Source organism: Passer montanus, unplaced genomic scaffold (genome assembly GCF_014805655.1).
Source record: "Passer montanus isolate IOZ18808 unplaced genomic scaffold, ASM1480565v1 scaffold12, whole genome shotgun sequence".
In the NCBI taxonomy this organism is placed as follows: domain Eukaryota; kingdom Metazoa; phylum Chordata; class Aves; order Passeriformes; family Passeridae; genus Passer; species Passer montanus.
Genome location: NW_024358722.1, coordinates 11,360,412 through 11,376,739, shown reverse-complemented (window position 1 = coordinate 11,376,739; position 16,328 = coordinate 11,360,412). Strand labels below are relative to the sequence as shown.

At 40.8% G+C, this 16,328-nt stretch overlaps 1 protein-coding gene across 10 annotated transcripts in view; it reads right to left on the bottom strand.

Annotated features, from left to right (window-relative positions):
- Window positions 1-16,328, bottom strand: part of TRERF1 (transcriptional regulating factor 1) — a 101,814-nt gene that overhangs the window by 30,399 nt on the left and 55,087 nt on the right. For all 10 annotated transcript variants that reach the window (XM_039697984.1, XM_039697988.1, XM_039697983.1 and 7 more), the window contains one exon: window positions 2,585-2,682. The gene's annotated coding sequence lies outside the window, so the exon portion shown is untranslated. The remainder of the gene's footprint in view (window positions 1-2,584; window positions 2,683-16,328) is intronic.

Genomic DNA, 16,328 nt, shown 5'->3' with positions numbered 1-16,328 from the left:
AAGAGGAAAAAGGAAAGAGGGGTGAGATGATAACTCAAAGACCTACTTTTTTTTTTTAAAGTATCTATAGATATCCTGAAGACATCTGATATAGCAATAAAGAGAGGCAGAGATGAAAATAAGGGTGAGAAGATATCAGGCTCATGGCTGTTTTGGTTAGAATAAACATTGAAGTAGCAATATGGATTTCAAGGACCAAAATGTTCTACAGCTACCTCAAGGACAAATGCTTCTAGGGATGAAAACCTTTTCATCAAAATCCTGGATACAATTGCTCCTATGGTTTCTGCTGCAATTCAGTTTTGGCTGGTTTTGAAAGGCAGAGATCACAAACCCACGCCTGTATCTGCACTCAAACCCAGAGGTTGACGTTCTTAGGCAAAACCAACAACAAAGAACCCACTTCAGTATATGAGAAAGTATGCAAATAGAGAAATTACAAAAGGGAAGAGGATTGAAAGGAAGCAAAATATTTAGGACTGACTTTTATAGCAAGCATAGTAAGAAAGCTATATACTCTTAAAATGGAAAAGGAAAAATGGATAAGCTGCTTTTTAATATTAATGCTGGTAGTTCTTCAACAGTTGCACAAATCCTTCAAAAATTATCATTCTCTTTGCAGCTAAGCTTCTGCAGTGCAGTTGGAAAGGCTGCTGAGTCTCATGTGGCTGCTCATTTAAGCTGTTCCCATTTCCACTCTTAAGAGAGACTAGAATGTCCTAATTCAGTTTAATAAAAAACACATTGGACTTGGGGGAGGGGAGAACAACGATGGCACTGGGAGAGAACCGAGTAATTTCTCTACTTCAATGAAGTCTAAAAAAAAAGCAGCAAAGGAAAACCAAGAAAAAAGCCCCAAAAAACCAAACACCAAGCCCAACAAACCCAACAGGAAAAACAACAGTTGATCATCTCAGGAAAGTCTCTAGAAAAGGAGAAGAAAGGAGGAAGACAAACAGACACATCTTCCTCTTGTTTTGATCTATGTAAAAAATGCATTCTAAAGCATTAGTAATTTAATGAAAATATTTTTTCCCCAAACTAGCAGAATTATTGTGGTTATTCAAAAAGAGAAGGCTGATTTCTAAATAAAGCCATTAAATGAATTTAGTTTAAGGAAGATACAATTTCATGAGTCCCAAAGAAACAAAGAAGGTTGCTTCAACAAATCTGATTATCTTTGCAGTCGGTGAATCGTTTTAAGGTACTGGGAAGGGTTTGGAGAACTGCAACAGAAGCAAGTATCACACTACTTCATAAAAATGGCAAATATAAAATGATGTGATCTCCTCACAATACTGATTAGAAATAAAAACAAAATACAAGCCTTAAGGCCAGAAGGGCACTTGAATTGCATACTCCATGACTAAAAATCATACCAAAGACAGAACTAACTAAAGGTGCTACTGTGATAAACACAGTATTTTTTTTATACATTTTCTGATACTTTACTGCATATTACATCAAGTGAAACTTGATTTGAAGTCTCTTCAGCCAACCTGGGTTTACTGACTGCTAGGTTGAGACAAATTCCTTTCTGCCAAGTCCTACATCAAGGGCAATACTCTCAAACGCTTCCTGGAAAATAAACATGTCCTATCATCAAAATTGTCTTTGGGTTCATATTTTAGTTTACTTCTATTACTGAACTGAGCCACTTGTTATTCCCCAGCAAGATCCTGGTTTTGCAAACATGAAATGAACTTAGGACAGAGAGGTCAGTCCTCATTCAGTTACTGTATGTGGCTACATTACAACCTCTGGTCACTGCTGTTGATTTGGGGGAGAGAGGGAAATTTTCAAACATTAATCCATCAGCTACTGCTGTGACCATGATAAGCCTCCAAGTTTAGTTTAAGGTGAGCACCCTTGTAATGCACTTAAGCAGTTTCTTCCTGACATCTGTAGTGTTTACCCTCTGCAGAGTGCAATGCAATTGCCTTTTTCTGTAACTGGAAATGCTTCGAAACAGTCAAAGAACATATGCAAGGATTTGCAAAAACAGGCCAAGGAGGAAACATCCTGAGAGAGATAAATAATCAAAAAAATCAAGCACACATAGTAATATATGGAAAATAGCATATGGCTAAGCTTTCAGTGGGGAGGGAACAGCTATTTTGAGCCCAGTGTCTCCCCCAAAGGAGAGAGTTTTGAGAAATGCAGCTGCAGGACCCTTTGAAAAGTCCATCCCTCTAAAATAGGCCTAGCAATGGAACAACAAAATGTTGGTGCCTAGCAATGGAACCAAGTCAAATCCAATGGCTAAAAAAAACCTGATCACCATGGTTGCTGCTTCTTTTTTTCTTAAGTTAATGTCCTTTTGCTTGTATGAGACAATACAGCCAAAGTATATAGCCAATCCTTTAAGATATGTGTGTAAATCTCCTGTGTCATACATATCGTGGAACACAAAATAATATACTACCAGATACACAGCCAACACACAACTAACCAGATTTGAGAAGTCCATCAATAAACTCAAAGGGACTCAGAAGCCCAAATTTTGAAAAACCATCAAAGAGCACTGAACATTATTAAACAAGACAGCCTTTGAAAAACTGGACATATGATGCTCTGACATTACCTGATTTTTGAGGATTTGTGAGATTCTCGTATCTTCCTGCGCTGTCTTTGCCATAACATTTCATGCTGCTTTCATTATGTGATCTCAAAGTGACATATCTAAAAAAAACAAAAGAATGGAAATTAGATTTTCCCCACATGTGACTATCTCCCAGCACCAACTTGCCCCAAAGCATGAGCAGATTTGTGACATTGAGTTTCCTATTGAAACACAACAAAAAACTAACTTCTATTCAATATAGTATCTCCAGGTTACTCTATCTTTTAAGTCACTATGGCAGAGGACAACTATCAGCACTCCAACTCCTTCAAAGAACAACCAAGAACCCCTTCCCCTTATTGATTGTGAGAGACTGCTTTGTTGTCAAATCTCTGGGACGGATACATCCACAGACCTTCAAATTAAAGACTGAAATACAAGTAAGTGAATCTTTTATTCTTACTCAGCTTGGCACCTACCGAAAAATGAGCAATAGGTTATGTTGATGCAATAAATAAAACAACATCTTGCCTCTATTGCAGGGACCAAAAAGATTTCACAGCACCTCATGCTGCTTTGACAGAGAACCCAGAAGCAGGGTTAATGCTCCCCTTGACAGGAGATTTGCTGGCCCAGAGCTTGCAACTAAAGAAGTATGACAAGTATCACACAAACAAGTGCAGGTACAGCAACCAGGAAGGGAGGGATTAATGAAAGTCAAAGATGTGGGAGATATAATCAGGCTGTCACCCAGTGCAGAAGAGGTATCTAGACAAGGCATCTTAAATTATCTAAATGAAAACAACACGTATGTTTTTGTCAATGCTGCTGCCTGGATGGCTTTGAGGGAAGGCCTCAGCACCTGAAGGTGTTAAGAATGGTGGCTGAATCACTGCGAGGCCACTCTACGTGATCTTTGAGAAGTCAAAGGGATTGGGGGACATCCCAAAAGACTGGAAAGAGGCTGATGCCACCCTGTCCACAAGAAGAGCTTAAAGAGGGACCTGAGAAATTATAGGCCTGTCAGCCATCTTCAGTCCCTGGAGAAAGTTCCAGAACAAATCCTGCATGGGGTTATCACAAATCAGATGAAGCAAGTGACTGGGAAAAGCCAGCATGGATTCACCAAGGACAAAGTGACACAAGTTTGGACCCCCAGTGCTGGAGCCCACTACTGTTTAATACATTCATAATGTCTGGAAGACAAAATCAAATGTACCCTGATAAAGTTTGCCAAGGATACCAAGCTAAAAGGGGCAGCGGACATTCAGCTGGAAGAGGCACCCTGCAGGAACAGTGGGCTAACAAGAACCTTACAGAATAAAACAAAACAGTGCAAGATCTTCCAGACTGGACCAGATTGTCCTTGAGGGGCCTTCCAACCTGGTATTCTGTGATTCTGTGAAACAGGCCTGGAAACTTGAGGTGCAATTCACAGCTCACTGATATCAGTGGAAAATGCTTCATCTGCATTGAGTTCTGCTGGCTTTTGGGAAGTCATTAAAAGCTTAAGAAGAAAATGTAGAAATGATCACAAATAACCTCAGTGACAGCAACCAACATTTACTTCCTCTCACTGTCACACTACATTCATTGTTAAAATTATTCTTTTAAAATCTCTGATAATGCGTCCCAAGCACTGTGATGATGCCACATAAAGGAGGCAGCCACTCCACAACTGCAGCAGATCCTTGCACGGAACAAGTGCCCGCCCTTAGTTATCCAACAAGGTGGAGGAGAAGAACCCAAGCAACTCCCTTGTCGCACCCAGCACCAGTCTCTGCTTCCCCTTCCATCCTCCCCACAAAGCTCACAGAAAACAGAAGAGCACAATCCAGACATCAACCCATCAAAGCATGCTGAGAGACAGCGGAGCTCCTCACAAAGCCTGACATGCCTAAAATGTCTTTCTTCAACAGAACACCTAGGCTGATGGTCAATGCTGGTAGCACCACATGGATCTAAGTAAGTTTTCATCATGTTGAGCCCCAGTAACTAAAACCTGTGTGCACCCATGTCTTGCAAGAAACGTGAGTCTAAATTCATAAATTCATCACCCACTTGTATCTGCTCACAACTTTTCTAAGTCCATGAATCCTTGTTGGAATAAGGTTTTAATAAACTCACATCTACTTAATGCTTTATCTGACTTGGTTTTCACACTGCTATTTAAACACCTCTAGGTTTATAAAAGGCATATTGAATCTTATAGTTGTCTAAAAGTTGAGCACCATTTGTTTGTAAGAAAAAATATTCAGACACATGGAGAAAACCTGAGATTAACATCAGTGGAGCCAAGAGGGAAAATGTAGGGGGTTTTTGCCTCAGTTTAACACAGCTATTTAGAAACTGACAATATGTTTAAATTTAATTTAAAAAATAAGTGCTATATCATGAGCCATGACCAAAGTCACAATATATAGTTTTGCTTTCTTTGTCATTTACCCATCTGCTCTGAACAAATGTTGCTACTATTAAGCCTAAAAATGCCAAAATATTGTGCAGACAAACCATTCCTGGCAGTTTCCTACAGAGGCTGGGCTGATGGACACTAGGAAAAACAACAACTGAAATACCCAGAAAAGCCCTTTCCTGTTTTTCGTATTTGTTCTGGCTGCTTTTCCCGCTATATCACTTTCATCATTAGAGCTACAATACCACCCCTATGCAGGGTTACAGAAATTATCAGACACGTACAAAAGTCTCATACATAATAATACAGTTAAAAAGTAAGACTTTGGACATTTTAGAGCCAGAGGTAGAGAACTGATGGCAGATAAATACTGAAAACAGTCCCAACATAATTAATGCAGGAACAAACAGTGCAGATGTACATCAAATTTACAAATGAGATTTTTAACTCTTTCCATTGAATTTTAGCCACCATCTCATTTTTTAGATTAGAAAGCAATCTAACTTTATACTTCTTTGCCATGTTCTTCAGTTTTGCTTCCATCCCAGCCCTTAGATTTTGCATACACACAAAGCACAACAAGGAGAAGCTGAGAAATGAAGGCTACAGCAACATTTACAAATTAAGAGCTAAGTCAGAGATCAGCTATCCCATACACACAATATAAATTTTCAGTCTTCCCTCTTCATTAGGATTGATGACGCTGCTGGAAAATAAGGAGCACGTAATACCTTTTATGGGAATGTAAAGCACAGATGAATTAGCAGAAAGAGAATGCAGTGAATCAATTTCTCATCTCAAGATAGTAATGGAGGCAATTTCTTGAACTTTACTATGCTTGTAACATATTGATCAGCAAAGCTTCACGCTGCAAGTTAAAGTAGGTATTTTCCCAGGAATAAAATGGAGGATGGCAGTAGAACTCAAGGCATCATACCAAAGACAGGGATTTTTTCCAGTCATGTTACACTAAAGAAAAATCAAAGTTCCCACGTGCTTGCATGTTACTGCAACACACGAGAGTAAGATTTATAGATGAAAGCTGAACTAGTCCTGCACAAGCCTTCACAAAGCATATTTAGTGACAGGACAGGGGGAATGGTTTCTATCTGAAAGCGAGTAGGTTTAGATTAGATATGGGGAAGAAATCCTTTTGTGTGAAGGTGGTGAGGCACTGGAACAGGTTGCCCAGATAATCTGTGGCTTCCCCACCCCTGGAAGTGTTCAAGACCAGGCTGGATGTAGCTCTGAGTAACCTTGTTTAGTGGGGGTGTCCTACGAAAAAGCAAAGATGGATTCCCTCTATCCGTGCTAGACAACAGAGCACCGAAAACCCCGGGCAGTTGGTGAGCACTGCACACAAACTGGGTGCTGAGGAATTCCCCCAGCTCCCCCCACTTGGAGATTAAAGGACTCATGTCTGGGCATAGAACAGGCAATAGGGAACACAGTATCATAAAGTTAACCCAAGACACCACTCTAGGCGGGTTGGAACTGGGTGATCTTCAAAGTCCCTTCCAACCCAAACCATTCAAGGATTCTGTGACTGTATGATTACTTAAATGGCATTAACTTCTGTATCATTAAGAACTTAACCAAGGTGTTACAATCGGGAACCCAGACTTCCTGAAGACGACCAGAGCATCTAAAACATTATTCTGAGAATATACCAAAGGAAAAAAAAAATCATAGTATCGAAGAGCATCTTCTTATCTAAATTGTTTGGTTATGATCAAACAGTCCAAAATTAGTTTTGGAGCAGGAAAGGGAAAAGTTAGCCATTGTAAGATAGGAAACACAAGAACAACAACAGAGTATGTGTATTAAACAAGCAATATCAACAAAGACTGTAATATCAACTGGCTAAATCAGCAACAAAATCGTTACCAGTACCAGAATTATCATCATCAATCATACACCATTACTTCAGTTAACACAACTATATCACAGCAGTCTCTCTCCTCACATGCTGGAAGTCCTCCCTTAATCATCAGCCTCATGAATTTGTCCCCTTTCCCAGGTCCATGTGCAGCCTCTTGCTTGCACCTTCCTAGGAAAACTCTAGGAATTCAAAATCTCTTCTAAGGACAAGATTCTCCATGCATGCATAATTATTTTTATGTGCTCATTTCTGCATCTTTGAAATGCTTCAGGAATACTGCATGACATTTATTTTCAGAGAAAATGGGTTAGACAAACAAAGCATCTTACAGATAAACACTATTCCACAGATAGACTACAAATTCCAAAATATGTAGGTTTTTCACACGTAGGGTTCAAGGCTTTAGGTAACACATAGAGTATAACATGAGATCATATTTAGAGTGTCTTTGACTTGAGCTACTGGTCAGCTTCATCCCACCACACAAAGCAAATGGGTGCTCACATGAAAGGAGGCGTTTACACCACAGGCATAACCCAGGAGGCACCTGCCCTGGCAGCTGCAGCGAGCGCCTGCTCTCAGGCACTGGCCAGAATGTAATCCAGCTCCTCCAGCAGGGCTCAGTTGGCCCATCCAGGAGGAAATTCCTCTGTACCTCCTCCCACATAACCACCTCTTGTCCTCTCCTTAGTGAAGCAATGTGGCTGGTAGTACAGAAGCCCCAGAGCTGCGGCAGAACCCATCATCTTCCCCTTCACATCTCTCCTGTGCCCATCTCCTGCTAACCTCCTTGGAAGGACAGCAGATGCTCACTCCCCATCTCTTTTTTTTGTGACATTCATCATTTTTGCAGGTCTCCCTCCAGAGCAAGGACTTCTGGTGTTTTTTTGTCACCCCATACTTTGGATTTCTCTTCTCTTTTACAACACTTTGTGGACTGGGGGAGGTGAAATGGGAGGCAGGGAGGACCACAGCCACATATGGTATTGAAGACAGAGGAGCACCACACATTTACACAGCAGCATTGTTGTATTTGTAGAGACCCTTGTGGCAGGGAGGAATGATTAATCTAACTCCATGTTCTCAGAAGGCTAATTTATTATTTTATGATACTATAGTATATTAAAGAATACTATACTAAACTATACTAAAGAATACAAATACTTACAGAATGCTAAAAAGATAATAATGAAAACTCATGACTCTTTCCAGAGTCTCAACACAGCTTGGCACACTGATTGGCCAAAGAGCCAAAACAACTGACACCAGAGACCAATGAAACAATCACCAAACATATTATACATGAGTTAAACAGAGGAGAAGCAAATGAGATACGAATTGTTTTCCTTTTTCTCTGAAGCTTCTCAGCTTCCCAAGAGAAAACTCCCGGGTGAAGGGATTTTTCAGAAAATGTAATGTCACACAGCACTTTCATGCTTTCTATTTTGTTTTCTGTTATTTCACTAACAAGTACTGACACTTGTTTTGTCTATCATTTCACCGCCATTTCTCCAGGACAACCACAATGTCTCTTCCAGAGCAGTTAACACCTGGAGAAGCATTCATCAGGCAAGAACCACACTGTGACCGCCCTCCTCCTCCTCCTCCATGCATGGCTTTCGTTTATCTACAAGCAATTTCCTCCAGCATTTTATCATCCAATCATTCAGTACAAGGAGTTCTGCAACACATTTCAGCCAGCCCTTCTTTTCGTTATTCTTAATACCTGAAGCCCACACTCTTGCAAAATTTCAGTTTCTTACTTAAAACTATAAGGTGACTAAAACTGTTCAAACAAAATCATTGCCAAAAATGACATCAATAAACAACTCCGTTTCTTTGAAAAAACCTCAAAGTATCATTTCCCTACGCAAAATTACTGCAAACCAGCCACTCTTCTCAAAGAAATTCCCCAATCGTTAAAAGAAAAAAAAATTCTAAGTGGGCACTCCCCATAATGAGCTTTAGCCCTAATTGTTCCAGTTTGGCAGAGTTGGGAACACGTCACAGCAAGATCTTGTCAACAGCCTGATAACCTGACGTTTGGACCTCTCACTAACATGCCAACCCTGCCCTAAGAAGACGGAGCAGGAGCTCCACAGCTCAGGAAACAGCACTATGAGACAAAAAAACCCCCAACCTCAAACAAATAAGCTGACAAACCTGAAAGTCTAACAGCTACTTCTTGGCTCCAGATCTTCCCTGCAGAAGGTGGGTGGGGAAAAAAAAACCAACCCATCCCACCCCTCTACAGACTGACTCCTATGCACTGCCAAGAATATTTTGAAAGACACAAAATGTATAATAACTTTTCAACTGAATATTAATTTCTGAATTGAAGGGAAACATCTTAAGGGCGAGTGGGTGTAAGGAATGATTCCTCCTCGGCACTGCCGTGCTATTTATTAAAGGCTGCAAATACCCACAAGAATTCAGCTTTGGCCTTTGCACTGTACACTAACAAGCTTAGTTTACTGACATTCACAAAGCATATGAAGCTCTGCTTCAAATGATCCCTTTGAAAGAGACAATTACCAGACAACTGGAGATTGGATGACCATCAGAGCTAATTAAATTCTTAAATCCTGTTTGTATTTTTATCCATATCTTTCTCACCATTCTTGCTGAGAAGGGGAATGGGCTGGCTTGGGAAGCTGAGGGAACAAAAATATGCCTTTCCCACACCCCCATTCCCCTCCAGTTACAGATCTGTTTGGAACAAAACTTGAGACATTAAATCAATGCAGCCAGTGGTGGAATTCATCTTACTGTGACAGAAATATTCCATTTTCCCTAGCTTATATTTTAAATTGCTTTCTGATATACCAGGTTATTTTTTTTTAGCCTTTTTCGTTCCTTACATAATTAAATGCCACACCATTCAGCTTTTACAATTACTTTTACCATTTTCAGAAGAACATTTCTCAACTTTTTATGAAGAATTTATTCCCCACATGTATTAGCTCCACTGACTATTTTCTTCTTCATTACATTAAAAGCTCTTAGCCATCCCTGTAGTAACCTTCTCCTTAACACAGACTTTCCTGTAGGGTGGGTACTATTTGCCAATCCTCAGTTTCCTTTCCGAGTATTCCACATAACCAGAAGTAGCACGGAAGAGGGGAAAGGGCAGTGCTTTTTAATGCCTCAGTGCCCTCAGCCTGCCAGCAAGGAAGAAGGGCTAGGCACAATTTATGGATACTTTTTTGTAACAAATTGACATTTTGCATTTAATACTCACAAAACTAACAACAATGCTCCCAGAAAGGTCTCGCAGCTAAGCTATGACCATTCCATTTCACCCATTCATCCTCCAGGTCCAGACAGGCAGCTTCTGAAGCTTTGAGTACTGGCTTCCATGATTCCTTTTCAAAGAAGACCTCAGTTTTGGAGCAGGCATGTTCCCAGCCCTGTAACTTCACCTTCAAGGTGCTGCCCACACTAAATGCAGGTCCAGCTGCACAACACTCTACAGCTTGCCAGCTCTTACCACAGCAGGCAGAAAACCTTAAAGAGGTGCTTTATTGATACAGAAGTGACAAAGTAAACACGTATCGTTCTGCAAGAAGCAAGTTCATCCTGCTTAACGCTTGAGAGAAATATAAACAAACCCCCACAGATGAGAGTAATGCCTCCCTTCCTGGGAAGGCTGAAGATAATTATTTGGTGGGAGGGAGGTTGTTTATTTAGGTTGGTTTTGGGGTTTTGTTTGGTTGTTTTTATTTTCTGAACAACTTGGGGCGGGGGGTGGTCAAGAGGTGAGATGAAGAACAGAAGAGCAAGGAAGAAAATGGTCTTTTAAATAATTTAACAGCTAAAGCTTTGTTTTCTATCAAAATGCCATCTTGTTTCTTAGTACAACAGGAAGAAGGAGTTTCCAGTGAGTGCCTAAACAAGCACCAGGGAAGAAACCTTCTCTGTGGCAGGCACAATACACTACCACAGCATCTTTTCTTGTGAATTATAAGTAGGAAACACTTTGATAATTATGATAAACTTGCTTGTCATCTCTGTCTCACCAACTGACCAAGAAATCTTTCAGGATTACTGAAATGTTACCAAGCACCACAGCTCCAACTGAAAGCAATGTATGCCTGACCTACTCATACCATTTCCAGCTCTATCACAGATAGAGCTTGAATTATTGTCCCAGACAATGCAAGAGCCAACAGGCTCTGCCCACATCTCCCCATAATCCCAGTGGCACCCTGGCACAGTGTTTTGCATGAAGGTGAAGAAACTGGGGGCTCTACAAGAGGAGCCAGAGAATAACATCTGATTTCATGTCCCAGTTTTGTCTGAGGTCACAATGACCTGAATCCAGCATGAATTACAGATAATCGTCCTCCAAGCAAGTGGATCTGTGCCAACTGAACCTCGTAAGTTTTGGTTGCTAGGAGGTAGCAGTGGACATATTCTCAAGTCCTGTTTACTTAAGCCATTGAGGTTTCCTCTCTGGAATAACCTTCCACAGTCTGTCCACTGGTTTGTCTCTCCTTGAGACATCAGACTAGAGCTAAATTCTGTGATTTCCCATCTGCTGTCATTTAGAGAAACCTCTATGAATTATCTCTCCAAATAGTCTGCAGAAGACCTTCAACACCTCCAGAGCAAGCTCCTATCTCTAAACAAACCAGATAACATGATTAGCACAAACCCTGTTCAGAGAAGTCTTGCATTCAGACATGCTGTTGCTCAGATGGCCACGTACCAAGTTCTGCATTTCAAACCCCACAAGCCAGCACAGCAGACAGAACCTCAGCACCACTTCACAGAGCCTTCCTTAAATTTTCAGTCTGTTCTCTGTCCCTGAAAGACTTATCTCAATGGACATACAATATTTGTACATCAACATTTTTATCAACTGTTTTACATGGATATTAAGTTTCAGAGTGTGCTATCTGGAAATCTTGGCTGCTCCGGATCATGCTTTTAAAGACTTACTCTATAATGCTCCTATCAGTTTGTAGGAGATGCATTTCTGTCTTCTGATTTAGGAACACATAAACAGATTTTTCATGGTTATCTTAGCTAAGACTGGACTTGGACTATTTATTTATTGCATTGTTTACATGTACTGTGAGCCACCCGATGAGGAAATGTAGAAATAAAACCAACCTCCTCCTTTAGACCACATCATTTCTGACACCATTTCTACTCAGAGATCAGCTCAAGTTTTATTTTTTGTTTGCTTTATGGAGAAAGAAAGTAAGCAAACACAGACTTCAGGTTTTCATTATTTACTGAACCTATGGCATACCAGACTCATTTTTCATCAGGCCCTATACTCAAGCTGAAATGCTAATTACAGACACAAAGAAAAGGTAATGCTTTTCCAATAATTAGTAGGCAAGCAATTCTCAGAACAGTGTTATCAGATTTATCACAGGATTCTGGAAAGAAGATGGTGATGCTGACACACATGGTCGTGGTTTCCCTTCTCTTCACTTTTCATTTATAGCAGATTCAAACCTCTGGATTATCTACTCAAGACATCTGACTGGTTAAGTAATTTGTGACTCTGAGCAGCAGGGATGTTCCCCACTGAAGCACCCTTGGGAGCTGCCCAAGTAACAGTGGCTACAAGCAGAGGATGGAGATGTAATGCCATGGACCTCAGGTATTTTTAGTTCTGACTGTGGACTTTATGACTAAAAAATTCAACCAAAAATTCCATTTCAACAACTCTCATCACTGCCAATAGCAGATAACATAACCAGGAGCTCTAGAATGGGAGTGGGGATGGATTGTGAGTTGATTTAAAAAAAGCTAAAAGAGGAGGTTAAAAACAACTTCAGTAGAGATGGAAGGTGAGAGACATTGAAGTGTGCTGATCAAATCAGAGGCAAAAGCAGCTCAGACAACACCAGCCAGACCTCAGCAGGCAGTGCTTCAGCTTCTCTCACACAGAATAAGCAGCTTTGAGATCTCCCCGAAGCTTCCACACAGCCACATACAAGGGAAGGTACAGCAGGGCTCCTGAGAATCCCTGCCGTGGTGACACCCATTCCCACCCTGAAAGCACGGAGGCACACGGTGAGAGGGAAGGCTGTGCCACCACTGGGTGGCCTGCAGGTCCTGAAGAGATGCTGAGCCTTGACCTGGTTTGCCTGCACTTAGCTCCAATGGCACACCCTGCACTCTTGCTAGGGAAACACCATTACTCCTCCTGGCCAAACCTCATGGCCTTGACTTTAGGTGCGGGCTGCAAAACTTGCCCAGCACCAGGGTGTCCCAAACAACCTTCCCCAAAACTGCACCCAAAGGAGGAAAGCACCAACCTGCATGAGGGTTCAGTAGGTGCTCAACAGCAGCTTCATCTGATAAAGATTCCAAGCAGAGACCTCCCAGGTAGGGTTACAAGGCTATTAAAATATTTTCTCCTGTGTATGAACAACCTTACATTTGTTCATTTATCCTGCAATGCAGAATTCTTATTGCTGTTCTTCAGTTAAAAGACAATAAAAATGGATAACATATAATGAAGGCACTGCACATATGATTTAAAGTTGCCTCTGAATACCTAATGCACAAAGATTTGTTTTCCTTCAGATGCCAAGAATCAGTCTAGAACAACAGTAATATGATTTTGGCTTGTACAAAACAATGTTTTATTTTTTTAATAGGCAATGGTCCTACATAAAAAAAAATAAATTAAATCCAATTGTCCTTATGGGAGATTTGAAGACAAGCCTTCTGGAAAAACAGTAACTGCACAAGACAAAAGATAATCAAGAGTACTGTTTCTGTCATATTCTTAGCATTTCTGGACTGCAAATTCAGGCTACAAGAAAAGTCTGTATCAGCTGCTGTACCAGATAACAACAGCATGAAAATCTAAACCTTTGAAAAGAGTTAAGAGTTTCAGTAAGCCTAATTTTAATTTTTTTTTTAAATATTGAGAACCCCAGTATCAACAATCTAAAATTTTTATTTTCGATTTTTACAGGGCATTGCCTTGGAAGAAGACCATTTCAGAGAAAAATCTTAAGCCATTCTTTACCTCATCTTTCCCTGCACTAATGTCTCTGGTAATGCAGGACCCAGATCAGTTTATGCAGTCTCATCCTACTGGTATATTTCCCAGCAATGCCTAGCTATGTCAAATGCTGCATCTCTCTCCATTTTCTACATTAGCCAGTGGCCTGATTTCCACTGGGATAGAGGTAATTTTCTTTCTGGTAGCTGATACAGTGCTGTGTTTTGGATTTAGGATGAGAGGGAATATCATCCCTCATGTTTTAGTTGTTGCTAAGGAGTGCTCACTCTTAGTCAAGGACTTTTCAATTTTTACATGCTTTGCAAGCGCAGAGGTGCACAAGAAGCTGGCAGGGAGCACAGCCAGGACAGCTGACCTGAACTGGCCAAAGAGATATTCCATAGCACAGAACATCAGTACACACACTGGGGAGAGGATTACTGCTCAGGGACTGGCTGGGCATGGGTAAGGGGTGAGGAGCAGTTGTGCTGTGCTATACTTGTCATGCTCTCTCTTTTTATCTCCCTTTTCCTTATGGCTATTATTATTTTATTTTACTTTCTTTCAATTATTATACTGTTCTTATCTCAAACCATGGGTTTTACCTTTTCTGATTCTCCTCCCCATCCCACTGGAGTGTGTAGTACTTAGCTGCTGGCTGAGGTTAAGCCATGCCACCACATCTAGATTCAAGAATGGACTGACATTCCTCTGCCCGCTGAAAGCCTCCATTGCAATCTCATTAAGTCCAGATCTCTCTCTTGCAGAATCCTCCCTGAGTTCTCCAAGGCTAAAATGGTCCTAACAGACCAATTGCAACGCGCTGTTCCTTTGAGATCTCCTGCCCTTTTCCAGAAGAGAGATGGCATAGTCATCTTCCTTCACAGAGAGACCTTGAATTATCAAATTTTTCTGACACTTTCTGAAGCCCTGCAAGTGTGAGCCATCATTCCCCAGTGCATTTCTGACACACAGATAATGTTTTCTTCTCAAGAACTATTACAGTGGTTTTGCACAATACAAACGGCTGTTGAAAACAGAGGAGTGCTGGTCTGGTGTGCCTTCCACAGCCAGCTCCAGCCTCCTCTCTTTTTGCCCCTGGTGTACCAGGGGCAAAAAAACCCCTGAGCACAACCCAGAAGTCCTCTCCTTCCCCACAAAGACATCAAGAGCTGACAATGAATGGAGAAAATCTGTGTTTGTGCAAGAAGAAAAACACCCTCTGGTACTCTGTACACAGGCAGTGCTGAGGCAGCTGGTCATGCTCTACATTGATCAGCAAACCACAGTACAAGTACACAGCATAGTCTTGAGATCCATTTGATAAATGATTATGTCCTTATTTCCAATAGATACACCTGTTCTTGTCAGGAAAACCTGACCATGAGATTCGGATGATTTATTCACTTGTGTGAGCTATGAAGTCCTGAACTGAAAATTATTTCTTACAGTAAAACATACAGGACTAGTAATTTTATCTGGACAACACAGTATGTTAAAACATGAAATCCTGACATGGATAGACCTTAGACCTCTCTAATTCAAGGTTTATGGTGAATCTGGTGAGAAAGAGGAGATTTGGCAATTCCCATAGATGTCCATCCTTTTCAAAGCATAAATATTGAGTGCAGTCTGTACAACTTCTCCAGTGGTAATAGACATGCAGTTTCATTCCACTCCTCATGCAGTCTGTGGCTGATGACTATTTTTACATCTTTATGGGGTTACACAATCCATTCAACCCGAGATGAGAATGGTACCATAACTCTGTGGACATCACTGATCTGCTGTCCCACATACAGACCTTTCACACAAGCACAAGAATGGTGTACTTTATATACCCACCATAACAGATCACTGAGCCACTGAGAAGTTTCTGGTTTGTGTTACCTGAACAATTTCTTGTATTTTAAATCATCATCACCTACTTCTTCCAGATCTCACTTCCATTTCTCATCTTCAACAGGCTCTTAACAACAAGATGATCCTCACTGAAAATAGAATCTTTGGCAAGACTTCGGCAAGTAGGTTCATTTCCATTTCAATTTTAGCCATATCCTCAAATGGATAAACTGCCTCAGTTATTATCAGAAGGAAGTTGCCCTGGACTTGAGAATGACACAATTTCCAGAGAGTTTGTGTCTTTTGTAAGGTCCTAAACTGAAAGACTTTAGCTAAGATGGGAAATCCTAACATAATTCATGATTTTGACTCCATCCCAGTGCCTAAAGGACCACCACAGACAACCAGTTCTAGGCTCACAGGGCTGTTATCATCTGTTTTGCTTCTAATAAGCAAGGTAAGCAAAGACCCTCACAGTTCCCACACCTAAATCTGGTGAAGCAGCAAGAAAAGAGTTCTTGTCATCCCCACAAGGTGCTTTAAAAAAAATATCAACATCCATGTGAATCAAGTAACTTGCTGAATGATTCATGGCTGTCATATCTGAACAAAAAATTACCCTGTCAATATGCAGAATAAAAAAATATAA